The sequence below is a fragment of the Chrysochloris asiatica genome, unplaced genomic scaffold (assembly GCF_000296735.1).
Source record: "Chrysochloris asiatica unplaced genomic scaffold, ChrAsi1.0 scaffold00167, whole genome shotgun sequence".
Lineage (NCBI taxonomy): Eukaryota > Metazoa > Chordata > Mammalia > Afrosoricida > Chrysochloridae > Chrysochloris > Chrysochloris asiatica.
In genome coordinates, this window is record NW_006408685.1 from 493,412 (window position 1) to 506,054 (window position 12,643).

At 39.3% G+C, this 12,643-nt stretch overlaps 1 pseudogene; it reads right to left on the reverse strand.

Annotated features, from left to right (window-relative positions):
• Positions 1 to 12,122: 12,122 nt before the first annotated feature.
• Positions 12,123 to 12,643, reverse strand: part of LOC102816932 — a 3,137-nt pseudogene continuing 2,616 nt past the window's right edge.

Below are 12,643 nucleotides of genomic sequence, written 5' to 3' on the forward strand. Positions count from 1 at the left end.
AGGAAGCTGCACGCCACCGCATAACATGGATGAACCTTGAGGACATTATGTTGAGTGAAATTAGTCAGTCACAAAAGGAAAAATACTGCCTAGGACCACTACTGTAAAAGACTAAGAAAAAGAACCCATAGCAAAGGGGGGTGGGAGATATTCTTTACTGGTTGCTGAGATGTTGGTGGTGGGGTAAGGGGAGGGATAGATAGGTGGAGCACAGGGTAGGGAATAGACACTGGAGAGGGGGGCAATATACAAAAATAGAGATGTGAATGGAAGAACAAAGCAGATGGGAGAACAATTAGGTAGGTTTGCATGGGCTAAGTGGCACAGAGGTAAATGATGTTTGCACAATCTTGGAACACCAAGATTCTGGGATACAGGGATTGAGACATGGTTGGAATGGGGAAATAATGTTAAGATGCTTGGTTGTCTTCTGAATCTTGGTTTTACTTGCATTACATTATAAAATAGACACTAGAAGGGGAGAAAAAGGAATAGCCAGAAATATCCCCATAGAAAGCTTGTAAGTCTGTCTTCTGCTTATAACTGATTGGAATACATAAAATGGGACTGCAACATGCCCAGTGAAGGAGGCTACCTGGGGAGCCTCTGCATTATATAAGACTATAGTTGGAATCCTGAACACCATCCAGAATTTTCAGAGGTGGGACATTTCCTCTTGAAAGGACAGGCAGACCAGCCTGGAGTGGCTAGAAGAACAGAAGATATTTCTTGAAAGAAAGACCGACAGGAAAAATATAAAACAATGTATGCAGACTGACTGATTACTACAAGAACAAGCAAGTTGCTCGCCTAGGAGACATCAAGACAAATGGTTAGGTCCACTCAGAGTAAACCCCCTTCCAAGACTAAGACTCAATGGGAATACATACTCAGATTGGTGGCCACATTCGTCACCGATAAGGGGAATTGAGGGAAAAACACAAATGAAGCTGAGAGCCAAGCCCTAGAACATTCAATAGAATCTTGTGGACCTAGGTGGAGAACGGGTTGGCCAGCAGTGTGGCAAGACTTGGGGACACTTGAGCCAAGAGTCAATGGCATAGCCACAGAGGGCTAGAGTGGAGAGTGAAGCATCCAGCTGATAAGAAGAGAGGGCATATGTACAAGAACACTCACACTTGCAGATAATACCCACTTGACCTGGCTTCAATGACTAGATGATCAGAGCTCAACCAAAACAAGAAATAAGAGGAAAAAAAGAGTAGTCGATACAATTTGATGAACTACACCTATGGATGCAGTAGCTCAAAAGAGGGAACAAATGTTTACAGCAAGGATCATTCCCACCACCTCCATAAACAGAGTAGACAGGGATGGGCAACTTGGACATTGGCTACACAAAATACGGGGGATTCATAGGAAAGAAGTGACTGGCTTACAAGCTGTCAAGAGGGAACCTAGATCCAGAGGGCATGGAGCAAGGTAGAATCTCCACTGAGTAGTATGCAATCTGTCTAGGCGGGATTGATGAAAGGAAATGTGGATAGGTCTCTTGTGATACAAGGGTGAATAATTGTTATCAGGACTGATTGTGAGGGTTGTAAATGTAAGGTATATGTTTTGTAGCAAGGAAGGGAGTGATTCATTTTGCAGTCTAGGAGCTGAGGTCCCTGGGACCATGAAGGGAGAATAGTGGAGAATGGGACCCTACCCAGAGTAGCAGTGATACCTGAGGTAGGGGCAGATAGGATGACCTGGAGAGATGGAGAAGCTGGTGACTTTAGATCCAGAGACAGAGAGGGTCTGTGTTCTGATGACCGGGGTGGGAGGGCAGGGTGTGAGAGGCAGGCTTGTAGGATATACCCCTTGGTTAATTGATGATGAGTGGAGGGGACTGTAACCATGGCAATGAAATAATATATGATAGGATGAATGTAAAACTAATGTTCTCCCATGTAAACTATCACATAATTCACAATAAAACATTTTTAAAAAAGAAAAAAAAGAACAAATAGAAACTAACACATTAACACAGCATCTCTAACAGTTAGAAACAGACCAACAGAAGGAACTTACAGTCACCACAAGTAAAGAAATAATAAAGATTAGAGCAGAAATACATGATAATAAAAAAAGAAAAACTATAAAAATAATCAACAGGACAAGAAACTGATTCTTTGAAAGGATTAATAAGATTTGCAAACCATTGGCAAACTTAACAAAAGAAAAGTGGGAGAAGACACAAATAACACACATTAGAAATCAGATGGGCGATGTCACAACAGAACCAAAGGAAATCAAAAGGATAATAACAGAATACTATGAAAAGTTGCATTCTAACAAATTTGAAAACTTAAAATAGATGGATACATTTTTAGAAAAACATGAGCTACCTAAACTTACACAGAGTGAAGTAGAAAATTTGAACAGACCAATAACAAAAGAAGAAATTGATCAGGTCATCAAAAAACTCCCAACCAAAAAAAATCCAGGTCCAAATAGCTTCACAGGTGAGTTCTACTAAACATTCAGGGAAGAGGAGTCACCAGTTCTTCTCAAATTATACCAGAATACAGAAGAGGATGAAATCTTCCTAATACATTTTATGAAGCAAACATTACCCTCATTCCAAAACCAGGGAGGATATTCTTAAGAAAGAAAATTATAGATCAATATCCCTCATGAACATGGATGCAAAATTCTCAACACAATCCTAGCCAACAGAATCCAGCAGCACATCAAAAAAAATAATACAACATGACCAAGTGAGATTCATATCAGGGGTGCAAGGATGGTTCAACATTAGAAAAAACCATCAATGTAATGTATCATATAAATAAGAAAAAGGAAAAGAATCACATGATCGTATCGATTGATGCAGGAAAGGCATTTGACAAAATCTAACACCTTTCCTAAATTAAAACACTGCAAGATACAAATTGAAGGGAAATTCTTAAACCTAATTAAGAGCATATATTCAAAGCCAACAGCCTACATTGCTTTCAATGGAAAGAAACTGAAAGCTTTCTCTCTGTGAAAAGGAACAAGATAAGGATATTCTTTGTCACCACTTCTATTCAATATTCTGCTGGAAGTCTTAGCCATAGCAATACAGCAAGATAGGGAAATTAAAGACATTCAAATTAGCTAAGAGGAAGTAAAATTCTCTCCATTTGCAAAAGACATAATCCTATACATAGAAAACCCCAAAGCCTCTGTAAAAAAGCTACTAGACCTCATCGGAAGATTTAGCAAATTGGAAGGGTATAAGAGCAATATATAAAAATCAATTGGATTCCTCTATAATAACAATGATAGCAATGAGAAGGACATTAAGAAAGCAATACCATTTACAATAGCCACCCAAAGGAAGAAATATCTAGGAATAAATGTAATTAGTGAAACAAAGGATTTATACAAAGAAAACTACAAAACACTACTACAAGAAACCAAAAGAGATTTACAAAAATGGAAGAATATACCATGCTTCTGGATAGAAAGATTTAACATTGTGAAGATGTCAATACTGCCCAAAGCATTTTACACATATAATGCAATCCCAATGCAAATTCCAAAGACATTCTCCAAAGAGATGGAAAAAAAAAACAAAACACAAAACAATTACAAGCTTTATATGGAAAGGAAAGAGACCCAGGATAAACAAAAGTACTGCTTAAGAAGAAGAATAAAAATGGAAACCTCTCACTCCCTGATTTCAAAATTTACTGCGTGGCAACAGTGGACAAAACATCCTGGTACTGGTAAAATGAAAGATACATTGATCAATGCAATAAAATTGAGATTCCAGAAGTCAATCCACCCACTTACAGCCAACTGATTATCGACAAAGTGCCTAAGTATATTGCATAGAGAGGAGATAATCTCTTCAAAAGATGGTGCTGACAGAACTGGACAGTGATATTCAAAAGTTTGAAACAAGACCTTTATCTCACGTTTTATACAAAAAACACATCAGCATGGATTAAAGACCTAAGTGTGAATCCCAGAATTAAAAAGTTCATCAATGAAAAAATAGGCACAAATGTGAGGGCTCTAATATAGAGCATACACAGACTAACAAACATTTTGAAAATTACACACACACAAGTAGACAAAACAGATAATTGAGACATATTAAAATTAAAAACTTATGTGCATCAAATGATTTTACCAAAAGAGTAAAAAGGGAACAGGAAGAATGGGAAAAAACATTTTGCAACAACACATCAGACAAGGGATTAATTTCTAAAACAAAAAGTAAACAACCCAGAACTTGTCTGTCAGTTTGTCATACTGCGGTGGCTTGTGAGTTGCTATGATTCTGAAAGCTATGCCATCCGTATTTTAATTACCAGCAGGGTCATCCATGGTGGACAGGTTTCAGGTGAGCTTCCAAAGACAGACTAGGAAGAGTGAGTGGTGAACTACTTCCGAATATTTACTCACTGAAAACCTTATGAATAGCAGAGCAACACTGTCAGATATAGTACCAGAAAATAAGCCACTCAGCTTGGAAGACACTCAAAATGTGACTCGGGCAGAGCTGCCTCCTCAAAGTACAGTTGACCATGATGACGCAAATGGAGGAAATTCCTTGGGAGTAAAGCCCGCGGGACCTTCATTTGCTGATGGGGCACAACTCAATGTGAAGAGAAACAGCTGTAAACATCCATTGAAAATCAGAACATGGAATGTACGAAGTATGAATGTGAAAAAATTGGATTTTGTCAAAAACTGAAACTAAACACAAAAACATTGATACCTTAGGCATTAGTAAGCTGAAATGGATTGTTATTGGTCATTTTTAAATCTGATTTACTATGCCGGAAATGACAAATTGAAGAGGAATGATGTTGCATTCACTGTCAAAAAGAACATATCCATATTAGTCATGAGGTACTACGCTGTCTTTGATAGGATAATATGCATGCCCTTACAGGGAAGCCCAATTAATACCACGGTTATTCAAATTTACACACCAACAACTAAAGCCAGTGAGGATGAACTAGAATAATTCTACCAACTTCTTTAATCTGACATTGATCAAACATGCAATCAAGATGTATTGATCATTACTGGTGACTGGAATGCAAAGGTTGGGAGCAAAGAGGAAGGGTCAGTAGTTGGAAAATATGGCCTTGGTGATAGAAATGATGCTGGAGAACGCATGATAGACTTCTTGAAAATCAATGATTTGTTCATTTCAAGCACATTCTTTAGGCAGCATAAGAGACAATTGTACACATGGACCTCACAGAGGGAATACATAGAAATTAAATTGAGTACATCTGTGGAAGGAGATGATAAAAAAGCTCCATATCATCAGTTACAACAAGGCCAGGGTCAGACTGTGGAACAGACCATCAATCACTCATATGCAAATTTAAACTGAAACTTAAGAAAATGAAAACAAGTCCATGAGAGTCAAAATATGACCTTGAATATATAAAGAGTTGTGGAATGACATCAGGAACATCATACAAGAAGAAAGCCAAAAGTCATTAAGAAGACAAGAAAGAAGATAAAGGTAAAAATGGATGTCAGAAGAGATGCTGAAACTTGCTCTACAGCATAGAGATGCAAAAGCAATTGGAAGAAATTATAAGGTAAAGAGCTGAACAGAAAACTTCAAAGATCAGTTTGAGAAGATAAAGCCAAACATTACAACAAAGTACGCAAAGATCTGGAGTGGGAAAACCAAAAAGGAAGAACACACTCAGCATTTCTCAAACTGGGAAAACTGAAGAAAAGATTCAAGCCTCAACTTTTGTTATTGAAAGATTCTCTGGGCAAATTATTGAATGATGCAGAAAGAAGAGAAGATGGAAAGAATACACAGAGTCACTGTACCAAAAAGAAATGGTTAATGTTCAACCATTTCAAGAGGTAGGATTTGATCAAGAGCCAGTGATACTGAAGGAGGAAGTCCAAGGTGTATTGAAGGAATTCGCAAACAAACAAACAAACAAAAGACACCAGGATTGTTGGAATAAAAATTGAAATCTTTCAAGAAAGTGAGGCGGCACAGGAGGCACTCACTCACCCATGCCAAGGAATTTGGAAGATGACTATCTGGCTGACTGATTGGAAGAGATCCATATTTGTGCCCATTCCAAAGAGAGGTGACCCAACAGAATGTGGAAATCATTGGACAATACCTTTGATATCCCATGCAAGTAAAGTTTTACTAAAGCTAATACAGAAATGTCTGCAAGCATACGTAGACAGAGAACTTCCAGAAGTTCAAGCCAGATTCAGAAAAGGCTGTGGAATGAGGGATATCATTGCTGATGTCGGATGGATCTTGGCTGAAAGCAGAAAACATCAGAAAGATATTTACCTGTGCTTTATTGACTGCACAAAGGCTTTTGATTGTGTGGATCATGACAAGCTATGGACAAAATCGCAAAGTATGAGTATCCTGGAACACTTAATTTTGCTCATGTGGAATCTTTACCTGGACCAAGAGGCAATTGCTCTTACAGAAGATGGGACACTGAATGGTTTCAACTTTAAAAAGGTGTGTGACAGGGTTGTATCCTTTCATCATACTTATTTAACCTGTATGTTGAACAAATAATCCGAGAAGTTGGGTTCTATGAAGAAAAACGTGGCATCAGGATTGCAGGAAGACTCTTTAACAACCTGTGATATGCAGATGATACAACCTTGCTTGCTATAAGTGAAGAAGATTTAAAACATTTACTGATGAAGATAAAAAGCACAGCCTTTGGTATGGATTACATCTCAATGTAAAGAAAACAAAAAGCCTCACAACTGAACCAATAAACAACATTCTTATCAACGGAGAAAAGATTGAAGTTGTCAAGGACTTCATTCTTCTTGGATCAACTATCAACACTCGCAAAAGCAGCAGTCAAGAGATCAGACGACATATTGCAATGGGCAAATCTGCTGCACAAGACCTTTTTAAAGTGTTGAAGAGCAAAAATGTCAACTTGAGAACTAAGGTGTTTCTGACCGAAGACATAACATTTTCAATAACCTTATATGCATATGAAAGCTGGACAGTAAATAAGGAAGACTATAGACGAATTGATGCATTTGAGTTTTGGTGTTGGAGGAGAATATTGAAAGTGCCATGCATGGGCTGCCAGAAGAACTAACAGATCTGTGTTGGAAGAAGTTCAGCCAGAGCGCTCCTTTGAGGCCAGGATGGCCAAACTTCTTCTCTCATACTTCGGACATATTGTCCAAAGAGAAGTCACTGGAAAAGGATATCATGTTTGGTAAGGTGGAGGGTCAGAGTAAAAGAGGAAGACCCCCAATGAGATGGATTAGCCAACTGGAAGCATCGATAGACTCAAGTGTGAAAACAATAGTGAGGTTGGCAAAGGATCAGGCAGTGCTTTGTTCTTCTGTGCATAAGGTCACTCTGAGTCGGTACCGACTCGATGCCACCTAACAGCAACAACAAAGTAAACTACAACACCTCTACAAGATAAAGACAAATAAGCCAATTAAAAAATGGGCACAGGACATGAACAGACACTTCACCAAGGAGACTATCCGGTCTGCCATGATACATATGAAGAAATGTTCACAAGCACTAGCCATAAGTGAGATGCAAATAAAAACAACAGTGATATATCATCTCACACCAGTGAAAACAGTGAAGTTCAAAAATGCAGATGACAATCAATGCAGAGAGCCTGTGTTATTCCTGCATTGCTGTTGGGATTGCAAAATTGTCCATCCACTCTGGAAATCAAAATGGTGCTTCCTCAGAAGGCTGGAAATAGATCCAGCAATTCCTCCACTTGTTGTTTACCCACAAGAAATACGAGCCATAACACGAGTATATTTATGTACACCAATGTTCATAGCACCACTATTTAAAATAGCAAAAAGATGGAGACAGCCTAATTGCCCATCAGTGGAAGAATGGACAAAGAAATTGTGGTTCATAAAAACAATGGAATATTATGCTACCTTGACAAATAAGAAGGAAGTTGCAAGCCACCACATAACATGGATGAACCTTGAGGACATTATGCTGATTGAAATTAGTCAGTCACAAAAGGAGAAATGCTTCATAGTACCATTATTATAAAAGATTAAGAAAAAGAACCCACACTAAAAGAGGGGGGTGATTATTTGCTGGTTATCAGGATGCATGTGGTGGGGTGAAGGGGAGGGAGGGGAAGGGGAAGCACAGGGTAGGGAATAGAAACAGGATAGCTTGGGTGCTGAGGGTGGATAATATACAAAAATGGGGAGGGGAATGGAAGAACAAAGCAGATTGGAGAACAGTTAAGCAGGTTTTCATGGGCTAAGTGGGATAAAGAAGTATGCACAACCTTGAAACAACAGGGCTCTGGGATGCAGGGATTGAAGCATGGTTTGAATGAGTAAAAGAAGGGAAATAATGTTAAGATTCTTGGCTGTCTTATGATTCTTGGTTTCCCTTTAATACCATTATAAAATAGACAACTGAGGGGGGAGAGAAAGGAATAGCCAGAAACATCACTATAGAAAACTTGTAAGCCTATAACTGATTGGAATACCTGAAATGGGGCTAGAATTTACCCAGTTAAGGAGGCTTCCTGCAGAGCCTTTGCATTGTGTAAGACCATAGGTGGAATCCTGAACCCCACCCCTAATTTTCTGAGGTGGGAAATTTCCACTTGAAAGGACAAGCCGAGCAGCCTATAGCTGCTAGAAGAACAGAAGTTACTTCTTGAAAGAAGGACCAGCAGAAATAATAAAAAAAAAAAAAAAAAATAACAGCTGTCCAATTTACTTCTACAAGAACATGCAAGTTGTTTGCCTGGGAACCATCAATGTCAGTGGTTGGGTTCCCTCAGAGAAAATCCCCTTCTGAGACTAAGACTCAAGGGGAATACACAAGCAGGCATATGGTTTTGCTGGTGACCACGCTGGTCATGAATAAGGGGAAGTGGGGGAAAAATAGCAATGAACTTGTGAGCTAAGTCCAACCATGTTCAATAGACTCCTGTGAACACGGGTTGAGATCTGGCTGGCCAGCAGTGTGGCAAGACCTGGGGACTCCTAGGCCCAGAGTCTGGGAAATGGTCACAGAGGACTAGAGTGGAGAGTGAAGCATCTAGCTGATATGAAGTGAGCAGAGATGCACAAGAACACCTATACTTGCAGATAGTACCCACTTGACCTGGCTTCAATGGCTGGATGATTAGAACTTGACTAGAAGAAGAAAGAAAAGGAAAAACAGAGTAATCTGATACAATCTGATGAACTTGACCTATACTTATGGATGTAGTAGCTCAAAAGAGGGAAAAAAATCTTTACAGCAAGGACCATTCCCATCCCCTCTGTACACAGAGTTGACAGGGATGGGCAATTTAGACATTGGCTACCCAAAATGGGGGTGGGGTGGGGCTACAGAGGCAAGAAGTGACTGGCTTACAAGCTTTCAAGTAGGAGCTTAGTTCCAGAGGGTGGGGTAAAGTGGAATCTCCACTGAGTTGTTTCTAATATGTCTGTATGGGGCTGATGAAAGGAGATGGAGAAAAGACTCTTGTGCTACAATGGTGAATAATTGCTATCAGGACTGACTGTAAGAGTTGGATTTGTAAAGTAGATGTTTTGTAACAAAGAGAGGGGAGTGCTTGATTTTGCAGTCCAGGAGCATTGGTCCCTGGGAATCTCAATGTAGAAGAGCGGAGTGTAGGACCCTATCCAGAGAAGCAGCGAGGCCAGAGATGGAGACAGACGCGATAAATGGAGATATGGAGTGGCTGGGGACTCTGAAGTCAGGGAGGGAGTGGGGCTGTGTGCTGACCTCCAGGAGGCAGACTTGCAATATATATATACCCTTTGGTTGTTTGATGATGCTTGGAGGGAATTGTAATCATTACAGTGAAAGGAAATACAATAGGATCAATGTAAAGCTAATCTTCTGCCACGTAAACTATCACACAATTCACAATAAATAATAATTTTAATGTAATTTTTCTATGAGAAAACAAACAAAATACAAAAACAAAAAAAATGAAGCTCTTTTCTAAATATGCTTGGCAGAAAAAAAAAAAAAAGTCATTTTACTCTGGAAAACCATATATTGAACTTAGTGCTTTCTAACTATGGAGTCCTACTGTAAGGTAAGTAATGGCCCAGAAGTTCTGTTTGAACAGCAAGATCTAAGGATCAAACCAACCAGCCTCTACTCAGAATCCCTAAACAGGTTTGCTATGAGTTGAAACTGACTTGATGGCTCTTAACAAAAATCATGGTTATTATAATATTCTTAACTTTACCAGTAAAAATTTAAATCTGAAGGTTATAAATTAAAGCTCATTACTTAGGCATATTAGGAGAGGCATGGTTTCTCTAGCATAGAAATATAGAATCTTGAAACTCTCACATATTTCTATATAAAAACGCAATGTTGTATCTCTACTTTAATTAATTTATTTACTTAGCTGTATCCCCTTTTATTTTCTGTTTAAATCAAACATAAAACAAACATACATTAATTTTGTTATTACTACCATAATCAAAGTACATCATTTGTAAGGAGCTCTGGTAGCGTAGTGGTTACGAATCGGGCTGTGAACTGCAAGGTCAGCAGTTCGAAACTACCAGCGGTTCCGGGGGAGAAAGATGAGGTTTTCTGCTCCCGTAAAGATTTACAGCCTCGGAAACCCTGTGCAGACTCGCTATGAGTCGGAACCGACTCCACGGCACTTAATAACAACAACAACACCATAATCAAAGTACATCATTTGTATGTTGTCGTTGTTGTTAGGCCCCATCGAATCGATACCGATCCATAGCGACCGTATGCACAGCAGAATGAAACACTGCCTGATCCTGGGACAACCTCACTACAGTTTCCATGCTTGAGTCCATCGATGCTGCCGCTTGGTCAATCTATGTCGTTGGGGGTCTTCCTCTTTACCTCTGACCCTCCACCTTACCAAACATGATATCCTCCCCCAGCGACTGGTCCCTCCTGACAATATACCCGAAGTATGAGAGACGAAGTTTAGCCATCTTGACCTCTAAGGAGCACTCTGGCTGCACTTCATCCAAAATGGATCTATTGGATCTTTTGCCAACCCATGGCACTTTCAATATTATCCTCCAACACCATAACTCAAAGGCATCAATTTTCCTACGGTCTTCTTTATTCACTGTCCAGCTTTTGCATGCATATGAGGTTATTGAAAGCACCATGGCCTGGGTCAGGTGTACCTTAGTCCTCAAGCTGACATTTTTGCTCTTCAACACTTTAAAAAGTCATGTGCAACAGATTTGCTTAATGCAATACATCCTTTGATCTCTTGACTGCTGCTTCCATGAGTGTTGATAGTTGATCCAAGAAAAAAGAAGTCCTTGACAACTTCAATATTTTCTCTGTTGATAAGAATGTTGTTTATTGGTCCAGTGGTGAGGATTTTATCCATACCAAAGGCTGTGCTTTTTGATCTTCATCAGTAAGTATTTTAAGTCCTCTTCACTTTCAGCAAGCAAGGTTGTATCATCTGCATATCGTAGGTTGTTAATGTGTCTTTCTCCTCCAATCTTGATGCCATGTTTTTCTTCATAGAACCCAGCTTCTCCAATTATGTGCTCAGCATAAAGGTTGAATAAGTGTGGTGAAAGAATACATCCTTGTCCCACACCTTTCTTATTTTTAAAACATTCAGTGTTCCCATGTTCTGTATGAACAACTGATTCTTGGTTCATGTACAGATTCCTCATGAGGGCAATTAAGTGTTCTGGAATACTCATACTTCACAATGTTTTCCATAGCTTGTCATGATCCACACAATCAAAAGCCTTTGCGTAGTCAATAAAACACAGGTAAACATCTTTCTGATATTCTCTGTGATATCCCTCGTTCCACGGCCTCTTCTGAATCTGGCTTGAACTTCTGGAAATTCTCTGTCAATGTATGATTGTAGCCATTTCTGTATTACCTTTAGCAAAACTTAACTCGCCTGAGCTATCAAGGAGATTGTCCGATGATTTCCACATTCTGTTGGGTCACCTCTTTTTGGAAGGGGCACAAATATGGATCTCTTCCAATCAGTCGGCCAGATAGTTGTCTTCCAAATTTGTTGGCAGAGATATGTAAGTGCCTCCTGAGTATGAGAGGACTAAAAACAAACAACGTGTTTACAGAGATCCACATATAAAGAGTGTCAGCAAGCTCACACAGCCTTCCGAAGGTATTCAAGAGGAACCACTTCATAATCGCTGGCCTTAACAAAGTGGCAGAATTCTTTGCCAGGTACTTTAGGAAATATTGAAGATAGTTCAGTAATAAAGCAAGACTCTTCTCACACAGAGTTGTATAGGCCAACATTGCTCTGATTTATAGAAATAATCTCAGAAGATGTGGCACTCCATACACCTGGGAAATGGGTGCATCAGGGTGATCTGCAAGGATTTCAGCATACTCTGGTCGCTCAAATTTGTAGAGTAGCTGAGTGCCCAACATTATATATATATATTTAGTGCATCAAAATTGTTCTTTTTTTTTAAATGTTTTATTGTGAATTATGTGATAGTTTACATGGGAGAACATTAGTTTTACATTCATTCTATCGCATATTTTCTCTCATTGCTATGGTTACAATCCCCTCCATGCAATCCTTCCCCCTCGTACCCCCTAGGTCTTCAGCACACAGTCACTCTCCTTCTCTGGATCTAAAGTCTCCAGCTGCTGCAT